This window comes from Anomaloglossus baeobatrachus, chromosome 7 (assembly GCF_048569485.1).
Source record: "Anomaloglossus baeobatrachus isolate aAnoBae1 chromosome 7, aAnoBae1.hap1, whole genome shotgun sequence".
Taxonomy (NCBI): domain Eukaryota; kingdom Metazoa; phylum Chordata; class Amphibia; order Anura; family Aromobatidae; genus Anomaloglossus; species Anomaloglossus baeobatrachus.
Window position 1 is genome coordinate 3,000,020 of NC_134359.1, and position 11,650 is coordinate 3,011,669.

Consider the following 11,650-nt stretch of genomic DNA (forward strand, 5'->3'; position numbering starts at 1 on the left):
CTTTCTCCCTCTCCGCCTTTTATTCTCTGGCGCTTTCACCTTCTCTCCCTCTCCGCCTTTATTCTCTGGCGCTTTCTCCTTCTCTCCCTCTCCGCCTTTTATTCTCTGGCGCTTTCTCCTTTTCTCCCTCTCCGCCTCTTATTCTCTGGTGCTTTCTCCTTCTCTCCCTTTCCGCTTTTTATTCTCTGGTGCTTTCTCCTTCTCTCCCTCTCCACCTTTATTCTCCCTCTTCACCTTTATTCTCCCTCTTCACCTTTATTCTCCCTCGTCACCTTTATTCTCCCTCTCTCCCTCTCCGCCTTTATTCTCTGGTGCTTTCTCCTTCTCTCCCTTTCCGCCTTTTATTCTCTGGTGCTTTCTCCTTCTCTCCCTCTCCGCCTCTTATTCTCTGGTGCTTTCTCCTTCTCTCCCTTTCCGCTTTTTATTCTCTGGTGCTTTCTCCTTCTCTCCCTCTCCACCTTTATTCTCCTTCTCTCCCTCTCCGCCTTTATTCTCTGGCGCTTTCTCCCTCTCCGCCTTTATTCTCTGGCGCTTTCTCCCTCTCCGCCTTTTATTCTCTGGCGCTTTCTCCTTCTCTCCCTCTCCGCCTTTATTCTCTGGCGCTTTCTCCTTCTCTCCCTCTCCGCCTTTATTCTCTGGCGCTTTCTGCTTCTCTCCCTCTCCGCCTTTTATTCTCTGGCGCTTTCTCCTTCTCTCCCTCTCCGCCTTTATTCTCTGGCGCTTTCTCCTTCTCTCCCTCTCCGCCTTTATTCTCTGGCGCTTTCTCCTTCTCTCCCTCTCCGCCTTTATTCTCTGGCGCTTTCTCCTTCTCTCCCTCTCCGCCTTTTTTCTCTGGCGCTTTCACCTTCTCTCCCTCTCCGCCTTTATTCTCTGCCGCTTTTTCCTCTCCCTCTCCGCCTTTTATTCTCTGGTGATTTCTCCTTCTCTCCCTCTCCGCCTTTATTCTCCCTCTCCACCTTTATTCTCCCTCTCCACCTTTATTCTCCCTCTCTCCCTCTCCGCCTTTATTCTCTGGCGCTTTCTCCCTCTCCGCCTTTCATTCTCTGGTGCTTTCTCCTTCTCTCCCTCTCCGCCTTTATTCTCTGGCGCTTTCTCCCTCTCCGCCTTTATTCTCTGGCGCTTTCTCCTTCTCTCCCTCTCCACCTTTATTCTCCCTCTCCTCCTTTATTCTCTGGCGCTTTCTCCCTCTCTGCCTTTTATTCTCTGGCGCTTTCTCCCTCTCCGCCTTTATTCTCTGGCGCTTTCTCCCTCTCTGGCGCTTTCTCCCTCTCCGCCTTATTCTCTGGTGCTTTCTCCTTCTCTCCCTCTCCGCCTTTCATTCTCTGGTGCTTTCTCCTTCTCTCCCTCTCCGCCTTATTCTCTGGCGCTTTCTCCTTCTCTCCCTCTCCTCCTTTATTCTCCCTCTTCACCTTTATTCTCCTTCTCTCCCTCTCCGCCTTTATTTTTTGGTGCTTTCTCCTTCTCTTCCTCTCCGCCTTTATTCTCTGGTGCTTTCTCCCTCTCCGCCTTTATTCTCTAGCGCTTTCTCCCTCTCCGCCTTTATTCTCTAGCGCTTTCTCCCTCTCTGCCTTTATTCTCTGGCGCTTTCTCCCTCTCCACCTTTATTCTCTGGCGCTTTCTCCCTCTCAGCCTTTATTCTCTGGCGCTTTCACCTTCTCTCCCTCTCCGCCTTTATTCTCTGGTGCTTTCTCCTTCTCTCCCTCTCCGCCTTTTATTCTCTGGCGCTTTCTCCTTCTCTCCCTCTCCGCCTTTATTCTCTGGCGCTTTCTGCTTCTCTCCCTCTCCGCCTTTTATTCTCTGACGCTTTCTCCTTCTCTCCCTCTCCGCCTTTATTCTCTGGCGCTTTCTCCTTCTCTCCCTCTCCGCCTTTATTCTCTGGCGCTTTCTCCTTCTCTCCCTCTCCGCCTTTATTCTCTGGCGCTTTCTCCTTCTCTCCCTCTCCGCCTTTATTCTCTGGTGCTTTCTCCTTCTCTCCCTCTCCGCCTTTATTCTCTGGTGCTTTCTCCCTCTCTCCCTCTCCGCCTTTATTCTCTGGCGCTTTCTCCCTCTCCGCCTTTTATTCTCTGGCGCTTTCACCTTCTCTCCCTCTCCGCCTTTATTCTCTGGCGCTTTCTCCTTCTCTCCCTCTCCGCCTTTTATTCTCTGGCGCTTTCTCCTTTTCTCCCTCTCCGCCTCTTATTCTCTGGTGCTTTCTCCTTCTCTCCCTTTCCGCTTTTTATTCTCTGGTGCTTTCTCCTTCTCTCCCTCTCCACCTTTATTCTCCCTCTTCACCTTTATTCTCCCTCTTCACCTTTATTCTCCCTCGTCACCTTTATTCTCCCTCTCTCCCTCTCCGCCTTTATTCTCTGGTGCTTTCTCCTTCTCTCCCTTTCCGCCTTTTATTCTCTGGTGCTTTCTCCTTCTCTCCCTCTCCGCCTCTTATTCTCTGGTGCTTTCTCCTTCTCTCCCTTTCCGCTTTTTATTCTCTGGTGCTTTCTCCTTCTCTCCCTCTCCACCTTTATTCTCCTTCTCTCCCTCTCCGCCTTTATTCTCTGGCGCTTTCTCCCTCTCCGCCTTTATTCTCTGGCGCTTTCTCCCTCTCCGCCTTTTATTCTCTGGCGCTTTCTCCTTCTCTCCCTCTCCGCCTTTATTCTCTGGCGCTTTCTCCTTCTCTCCCTCTCCGCCTTTATTCTCTGGTGCTTTCTCCTTCTCTCCCTCTCCGCCTTTATTCTCTGGTGCTTTCTCCTTCTCTCCCTCTCCGCCTTTATTCTCTGGTGCTTTCTCCTTCTCTCCCTCTCCGCCTTTTTTCTCTGGCGCTTTCACCTTCTCTCCCTCTCCGCCTTTATTCTCCCTCTCCACCTTTATTCTCCCTCTCCACCTTTATTCTCCCTCTCTCCCTCTCCGCCTTTATTCTCTGGCGCTTTCTCCCTCTCCGCCTTTCATTCTCTGGTGCTTTCTCCTTCTCTCCCTCTCCGCCTTTATTCTCTGGCGCTTTCTCCCTCTCCGCCTTTATTCTCTGGCGCTTTCTCCTTCTCTCCCTCTCCACCTTTATTCTCCCTCTCCTCCTTTATTCTCTGGCGCTTTCTCCCTCTCTGCCTTTTATTCTCTGGCGCTTTCTCCCTCTCCGCCTTTATTCTCTGGCGCTTTCTCCCTCTCTGGCGCTTTCTCCCTCTCCGCCTTATTCTCTGGTGCTTTCTCCTTCTCTCCCTCTCCGCCTTTCATTCTCTGGTGCTTTCTCCTTCTCTCCCTCTCCGCCTTATTCTCTGGCGCTTTCTCCTTCTCTCCCTCTCCTCCTTTATTCTCCCTCTTCACCTTTATTCTCCTTCTCTCCCTCTCCGCCTTTATTTTTTGGTGCTTTCTCCTTCTCTTCCTCTCCGCCTTTATTCTCTGGTGCTTTCTCCCTCTCCGCCTTTATTCTCTAGCGCTTTCTCCCTCTCAGCCTTTATTCTCTGGCGCTTTCTCCTTCTCTCCCTCTCCGCCTTTATTCTCTGGTGCTTTCTCCTTCTCTCCCTCTCCGCCTTTTATTCTCTGGCGCTTTCTCCTTCTCTCCCGCTCCGCCTTTTATTCTCTGGTGCTTTCTTCTTCTCTCCCTCTCCGCCTTTTATGCTCTGGTGCTTTCTCCTTCTCTCCCTCTCCGCCTTTCTTTCTCTGGTGCTTTCTCCTTCTCTCCCTCTCCGCCTTTCTTTCTATGGTGCTTTCTCCTTCTCTCCCTCTCCGCCTTTATTCTCTGGCACTTTCTCCTTCTCTCCCTCTCCACCTTTATTCTCCCTCTCCACCTTTATTCTTCCTCCCTCCCTCTCCGCCTTTATTCTCTGGTGCTTTCTCCCTCTCCGCCTTTATTCTCTGGCGCTTTCTCCCTCTCCGCCTTTATTCTCTGGCGCTTTTTCCCTCTCCGTCTTTATTCTCTGGCGCTTTCTCCTTCTCTCCCGCTCCGCCTTTTATTCTCTGGTGCTTTCTCCTTCTCTCCCTCTCCGCCTTATTCTCTGGCGCTTTCTCCTTCTCTCCCTCTCCACCTTTATTCTCCCTCTCCACCTTTATTCTCCCTCCCTCCCTCTCCGCCCTTATTCTCTGGTGCTTTCTCCTTCTCTCCCTCTCCGCCTTTATTCTCTGGCGCTTTCTCCCTCTCCGCCTTTATTCTCTGGTGCTTTCTCCTTCTCTCCCTCTCCGCCTTTATTCTCTGGCGCTTTCTCCTTCTCTCCCTCTCCACCTTTTATTCTCTGGCGCTTTCTCCTTTTCTCCCTCTCCACCTTTATTCTCCCTCTCTCCCTCTCCGCCTTTATTCTCTGGTGCTTTCTCCCTCTCCGCCTTTATTCTCTGGCGCTTTCTCCTTCTCTCCCTCTCCACCTTTATTCTCCCTCTCCACCTTTATTCTCCCTCCCTCCCTCTCCGCCCTTATTCTCTGGTGCTTTCTCCTTCTCTCCCTCTCCGCCTTTATTCTCTGGCGCTTTCTCCCTCTCCGCCTTTATTCTCTGGTGCTTTCTCCTTCTCTCCCTCTCCGCCTTTATTCTCTGGCGCTTTCTCCTTCTCTCCCTCTCCACCTTTTATTCTCTGGCGCTTTCTCCTTTTCTCCCTCTCCACCTTTATTCTCCCTCTCTCCCTCTCCGCCTTTATTCTCTGGTGCTTTCTCCCTCTCCGCCTTTATTCTCTGGTGCTTTCTCCTTCTCTCCCTCTCCACCTTTATTCTCTGGTGCTTTCGCCTTCTCTCCCTCTCCGCCTTTCATTGTCTTGTGCTTTCGCCTTCTCTCCCGCTCCGCCTTTATTCTCTGGTGCTTTCTCCTTCTCTCCCTCTCCGCCTCTTATTCTCTGGTGCTTTCTCCTTCTCTCCCTTTCCGCCTTTTATTCTCTGGTGCTTTCTCCTTCTCTCCCTCTCCGCCTTTATTCTCTGGCGCTTTCTCCCTCTCCGCCTTTATTCTCCCTCTCCGCCTTTATTCTCCCTCTCTGCCTTTTATTCTCTGGCGCTTTCTCCCTCTCTGCCTTTTATTCTCTGGCGCTTTCTCCCTCTCCGCCTTTTATTCTCTGGCGCTTTCTCCCTCTCCGCCTTTTATTCTCTGGCGCTTTCTCCTTCTCTCCCTCTCCGCCTTTATTCTCTGGCGCTTTCTCCTTCTCTCCCTCTCCGCCTTTATTCTCTGGTGCTTTCTCCTTCTCTCCCTCTCCGCCTTTATTCTCTGGTGCTTTCTCCTTCTCTCCCTCTCCGCCTTTTTTCTCTGGCGCTTTCACCTTCTCTCCCTCTCCGCCTTTATTCTCTGCCGCTTTTTCCTCTCCCTCTCCGCCTTTTATTCTCTGGTGATTTCTCCTTCTCTCCCTCTCCACCTTTATTCTCCCTCTCTCCCTCTCCGCCTTTATTCTCTGGCGCTTTCTCCCTCTCCGCCTTTCATTCTCTGGTGCTTTCTCCTTCTCTCCCTCTCCGCCTTTATTCTCTGGCGCTTTCTCCTTCTCTCCCTCTCCGCCTTTATTCTCCCTCTCCGCCTTTATTCTCCCTCTCCGCCTTTATTCTCCCTCTCTGCCTTTTATTCTCTGGCGCTTTCTCCCTCTCCGCCTTTTATTCTCTGGCGCTTTCTCCCTCTCTGGCGCTTTCTCCCTCTCCGCCTTTCATTCTCTGGTGCTTTCTCCTTCTCTCCCTCTCCGCCTTATTCTCTGGCGCTTTCTCCTTCTCTCCTTCTCCTCCTTTATTCTCCCTCTCCACCTTTATTCTCCCTCTCCACCTTTATTCTCCCTCTTCACCTTTATTCTCCCTCTCCGCCTTTATTCTCTGGTGCTTTCTCCCTCTCCGCCTTTATTCTCTGGCGCTTTCTCCTTCTCTCCCTCTCCGCCTTTCATTGTCTTGTGCTTTCGCCTTCTCTCCCGCTCCGCCTTTATTCTCTGGTGCTTTCTCCCTCTCCGCCTTTATTCTCTGGCGCTTTCTCCCTCTCAGCCTTTATTCTCTGGCGCTTTCTCCTTCTCTCCCTCTCCGCCTTTATTCTCTGGTGCTTTCTCCTTCTCTCCCTCTCCGCCTTTATTCTCTGGTGCTTTCTCCTTCTCTCCCGCTCCGCCTTTTATTCTCTGGTGCTTTCTTCTTCTCTCCCTCTCCGCCTTTTATGCTCTGGTGCTTTCTCCTTCTCTCCCTCTCCGCCTTTCTTTCTCTGGTGCTTTCTCCTTCTCTCCCTCTCCGCCTTTCTTTCTATGGTGCTTTCTCCTTCTCTCCCTCTCCGCCTTTATTCTCTGGCGCTTTCTCCTTCTCTCCCTCTCCACCTTTATTCTCCCTCTCCACCTTTATTCTTCCTCCCTCCCTCTCCGCCTTTATTCTCTGGTGCTTTCTCCCTCTCCGCCTTTATTCTCTGGCGCTTTCTCCCTCTCTGCCTTTATTCTCTGGCGCTTTTTCCCTCTCCGTCTTTATTCTCTGGCGCTTTCTCCTTCGCTCCCTCTCCGCCTTTTATTCTCTGGTGCTTTCTCCTTCTCTCCCGCTCCACCTTTATTCTCTGGTGCTTTCTCCTTCTCTCCCGCTCCGCCTTTTATTCTCTGGTGCTTTCTCCTTCTCTCCCTCTCAGCCTTTCTTCTCTGGTGCTTTCTCCTTCTCTCCCTCTCCACCTTTATTCTCCCTCTCCACCTTTATTCTCCCTCCCTCCCTCTCCGCCCTTATTCTCTGGTGCTTTCTCCTTCTCTCCCTCTCCGCCTTTATTCTCTGGTGCTTTCTCCTTCTCTCCCGCTCCGCCTTTTATTCTCTGGTGCTTTCTCCTTCTCTCCCTCTCAGCCTTTCTTCTCTGGTGCTTTCTCCTTCTCTCCCTCTCCACCTTTATTCTCCCTCTCCACCTTTTTTCTCCCTCCCTCCCTCTCCGCCTTTTATTCTCTGGCGCTTTCTCCTTCTCTCCCGCTCCACCTTTATTCTCTGGTGCTTTCTCCTTCTCTCCCGCTCCGCCTTTTATTCTCTGGTGCTTTCTCCTTCTCTCCCTCTCAGCCTTTCTTCTCTGGTGCTTTCTCCTTCTCTCCCTCTCCACCTTTATTCTCCCTCTCCACCTTTATTCTCCCTCCCTCCCTCTCCGCCCTTATTCTCTGGTGCTTTCTCCTTCTCTCCCTCTCCGCCTTTATTCTCTGGCGCTTTCTCCCTCTCCGCCTTTATTCTCTGGTGCTTTCTCCTTCTCTCCCTCTCCGCCTTTATTCTCTGGCGCTTTCTCCTTCTCTCCCTCTCCACCTTTTATTCTCTGGCGCTTTCTCCTTTTCTCCCTCTCCACCTTTATTCTCCCTCTCTCCCTCTCCGCCTTTATTCTCTGGTGCTTTCTCCCTCTCCGCCTTTATTCTCTGGCGCTTTCTCCTTCTCTCCCTCTCCGCCTTTCATTGTCTTGTGCTTTCTCCTTCTCTCCCTTTCCGCCTTTTATTCTCTGGTGCTTTCTCCTTCTCTCCCTCTCCACCTTTATTCTTCTTCTCTCCCTCTCCGCCTTTATTCTCTGGCGCTTTCTCCCTCTCCGCCTTTTATTCTCTGGCGCTTTCTCCTTCTCTCCCTCTCCGCCTTTATTCTCTGGTGCTTTCTCCTTCTCTCCCTCTCCGCCTTTATTCTCTGGTGCTTTCTCCTTCTCTCCCTCTCCGCCTTTTTTCTCTGGCGCTTTCACCTTCTCTCCCTCTCCGCCTTTATTCTCTGCTGCTTTTTCCTCTCCCTCTCCGCCTTTCATTCTCTGGTGCTTTCTCCTTCTCTCCCTCTCCGCCTTTATTCTCTGGCGCTTTCTCCTTCTCTCCCTCTCCGCCTTTATTCTCCCTCTCCGCCTTTATTCTCCCTCTCCTCCTTTATTCTCTGGCGCTTTCTCCCTCTCTGCCTTTTATTCTCTGGCGCTTTCTCCCTCTCCGCCTTTTATTCTCTGGCGCTTTCTCCCTCTCTGGCGCTTTCTCCCTCTCCGCCTTTATTTTCTGGCGCTTTCTCCCTCTCCGCCTTATTCTCTGGTGCTTTCTCCTTCTCTCCCTCTCCGCCTTATTCTCTGGTGCTTTCTCCTTCTCTCCCTCTCCGCCTTTCATTCTCTGGTGCTTTCTCCTTCTCTCCCTCTCCGCCTTATTCTCTGGCGCTTTCTCCTTCTCTCCCTCTCCTCCTTTATTCTCCCTCTTCACCTTTATTCTCCTTCTCTCCCTCTCCGCCTTTATTTTTTGGTGCTTTCTCCTTCTCTTCCTCTCCGCCTTTATTCTCTGGTGCTTTCTCCCTCTCCGCCTTTATTCTCTGGCGCTTTCTCCCTCTCAGCCTTTATTCTCTGGCGCTTTCTCCTTCTCTCCCTCTCCTCCTTTATTCTCCCTCTTCACCTTTATTCTCCTTCTCTCCCTCTCCGCCTTTATTCTCTGGCGCTTTCTCCTTCTCTCCCTCTCCGCCTTTATTCTCTGGTGCTTTCTCCTTCTCTCCCTCTCCGCCTTTTATTCTCTGGCGCTTTCTCCTTCTCTCCCGCTCCGCCTTTTATTCTCTGGTGCTTTCTTCTTCTCTCCCTCTCCGCCTTTTATGCTCTGGTGCTTTCTCCTTCTCTCCCTCTCCGCCTTTCTTTCTCTGGTGCTTTCTCCTTCTCTCCCTCTCCGCCTTTATTCTCCCTCTCCACCTTTATTCTTCCTCCCTCCCTCTCCGCCTTTATTCTCTGGTGCTTTCTCCCTCTCCGCCTTTATTCTCTGGCGCTTTCTCCCTCTCCGCCTTTATTCTCTGGCGCTTTCTCCCTCTCCGCCTTTATTCTCTGGCGCTTTTTCCCTCTCCGTCTTTATTCTCTGGCACTTTCTCCTTCGCTCCCTCTCCGCCTTTTATTCTCTGGTGCTTTCTCCTCTCCCTCTCCACCTTTTTTCTCCCTCCCTCCCTCTCCGCCTTTATTCTCTGGCGCTTTCTCCTTCTCTCCCGCTCCACCTTTATTCTCTGGTGCTTTCTCCTTCTCTCCCGCTCCGCCTTTTATTCTCTGGTGCTTTCTCCTTCTCTCCCTCTCAGCCTTTCTTCTCTGGTGCTTTCTCCTTCTCTCCCTCTCCGCCTTATTCTCTGGCGCTTTCTCCTTCTCTCCCTCTCCACCTTTATTCTCCCTCTCCACCTTTATTCTCCCTCCCTCCCTCTCCGCCCTTATTCTCTGGTGCTTTCTCCTTCTCTCCCTCTCCGCCTTTATTCTCTGGCGCTTTCTCCCTCTCCGCCTTTATTCTCTGGTGCTTTCTCCTTCTCTCCCTCTCCGCCTTTATTCTCTGGTGCTTTCTCCTTCTCTCCCTCTCCGCCTTTATTCTCTGGCGCTTTCTCCTTCTCTCCCTCTCCACCTTTTATTCTCTGGCGCTTTCTCCTTTTCTCCCTCTCCACCTTTATTCTCCCTCTCCACCTTTATTCTCCCCCTCCACCTTTTATTCTCCCTCTCCACCTTTATTCTCCCTCTTCACCTTTATTCTCCCTCTTCACCTTTATTCTCCCTCTTCACCTTTATTCTCCCTCTCCGCCTTTATTCTCTGGTGCTTTCTCCCTCTCTCCCTCTCCGCCTTTATTCTCTGGCGCTTTCTCCTTCTCTCCCTCTCCGCCTTTCATTGTCTTGTGCTTTCGCCTTCTCTCCCGCTCCGCCTTTATTCTCTGGTGCTTTCTCCCTCTCCGCCTTTATTCTCTGGCGCTTTCTCCCTCTCAGCCTTTATTCTCTGGCGCTTTCTCCTTCTCTCCCTCTCCGCCTTTATTCTCTGGTGCTTTCTCCTTCTCTCCCTCTCCGCCTTTTATTCTCTGGCGCTTTCTCCTTCTCTCCCGCTCCGCCTTTTATTCTCTGGTGCTTTCTTCTTCTCTCCCTCTCCGCCTTTTATGCTCTGGTGCTTTCTCCTTCTCTCCCTCTCCGCCTTTATTCTCTGGTGCTTTCTCCTTCTCTCCCTCTCCGCCTTTATTCTCTGGTGCTTTCTCCTTCTCTCCCTCTCCTCCTTTTATTCTCTGGCGCTTTCTCCTTCTCTCCCGCTCCGCCTTTTATTCTCTGGTGCTTTCTTCTTCTCTCCCTCTCCGCCTTTTATGCTCTGGTCCTTTCTCCTTCTCTCCCTCTCCGCCTTTCTTTCTCTGGTGCTTTCTCCTTCTCTCCCTCTCCGCCTTTCTTTCTATGGTGCTTTCTCCTTCTCTCCCTCTCCGCCATTATTCTCTGGCGCTTTCTCCTTCTCTCCCTCTCCACCTTTATTCTCCCTCTCCACCTTTATTCTTCCTCCCTCCCTCTCCGCTTTTATTCTCTGGTGCTTTCTCCCTCTCCGCCTTTATTCTCTGGCGCTTTCTCCCTCTCCGCCTTTATTCTCTGGCGCTTTTTCCCTCTCCGTCTTTATTCTCTGGCGCTTTCTCCTTCGCTCCCTCTCCGCCTTTTATTCTCTGGTGCTTTCTCCTCTCCCTCTCCACCTTTTTTCTCCCTCCCTCCCTCTCCGCCTTTATTCTCTGACGCTTTCTCCTTCTCTCCCGCTCCACCTTTATTCTCTGGTGCTTTCTCCTTCTCTCCCGCTCCGCCTTTTATTCTCTGGTGCTTTCTCCTTCTCTCCCTCTCAGCCTTTCTTCTCTGGTGCTTTCTCCTTCTCTCCCTCTCCGCCTTATTCTCTGGCGCTTTCTCCTTCTCTCCCTCTCCACCTTTATTCTCCCTCTCCACCTTTATTCTCCCTCCCTCCCTCTCCGCCCTTATTCTCTGGTGCTTTCTCCTTCTCTCCCTCTCCGCCTTTATTCTCTGGCGTTTTCTCCCTCTCCGCCTTTATTCTCTGGTGCTTTTTCCTTCTCTCCCTCTCCGCCTTTATTCTCTGGCGCTTTCTCCTTCTCTCCCTCTCCACCTTTTATTCTCTGGCGCCTTCTCCTTTTCTCCCTCTCCACCTTTATTCTCCCTCTCTCCCTCTCCGCCTTTATTCTCTGGTGCTTTCTCCTTCTCTCCCTCTCCGCCTTTATTCTATGGTGCTTTCTCCTTCTCTCCCGCTCCGCCTTTATTCTCTGGTGCTTTCTCCTTCTCTCCCTTTCCGCCTTTTATTCTCTGGTGCTTTCTCCTTCTCTCCCTCTCCGCCTCTTATTCTCTGGTGCTTTCTCCTTCTCTCCCTCTCCGCCTTTATTCTCTGGCGCTTTCTCCCTCTCCGCCTTTATTCTCTGGCGCTTTCTCCCTCTCCGCCTTTATTCTCTGGCGCTTTCTCCCTCTCCGCCTTTATTCTCTGGCGCTTTCTCCCTCTCCGCCTTTTATTCTCTGGCGCTTTCTCCTTCTCTCCCTCTCCGCCTTTATTCTCTGGCGCTTTCTCCTTCTCTCCCTCTCCGCCTTTATTCTCTGGTGCTTTCTCCTTCTCTCCCTCTCCGCCTTTATTCTCTGGTGCTTTCTCCTTCTCTCCCTCTCCGCCTTTTTTCTCTGGCGCTTTCACCTTCTCTCCCTCTCCGCCTTTATTCTCTGCCGCTTTTTCCTCTCCCTCTCCGCCTTTTATTCTCTGGTGATTTCTCCTTCTCTCCCTCTCCGCCTTTATTCTCCCTCTCCACCTTTATTCTCCCTCTCCACCTTTATTCTCCCTCTCTCCTTCTCCGCCTTTATTCTCTGGCGCTTTCTCCCTCTCCGCCTTTCATTCTCTGGTGCTTTCTCCTTCTCTCCCTCTCCGCCTTTATTCTCTGGCGCTTTCTCCTTCTCTCCCTCTCCGCCTTTATTCTCCCTCTCCACCTTTATTCTCCCTCCCTCCCTCTCCGCCCTTATTCTCTGGTGCTTTCTCCTTCTCTCCCTCTCCGCCTTTATTCTCTGGCGCTTTCTCCCTCTCCGCC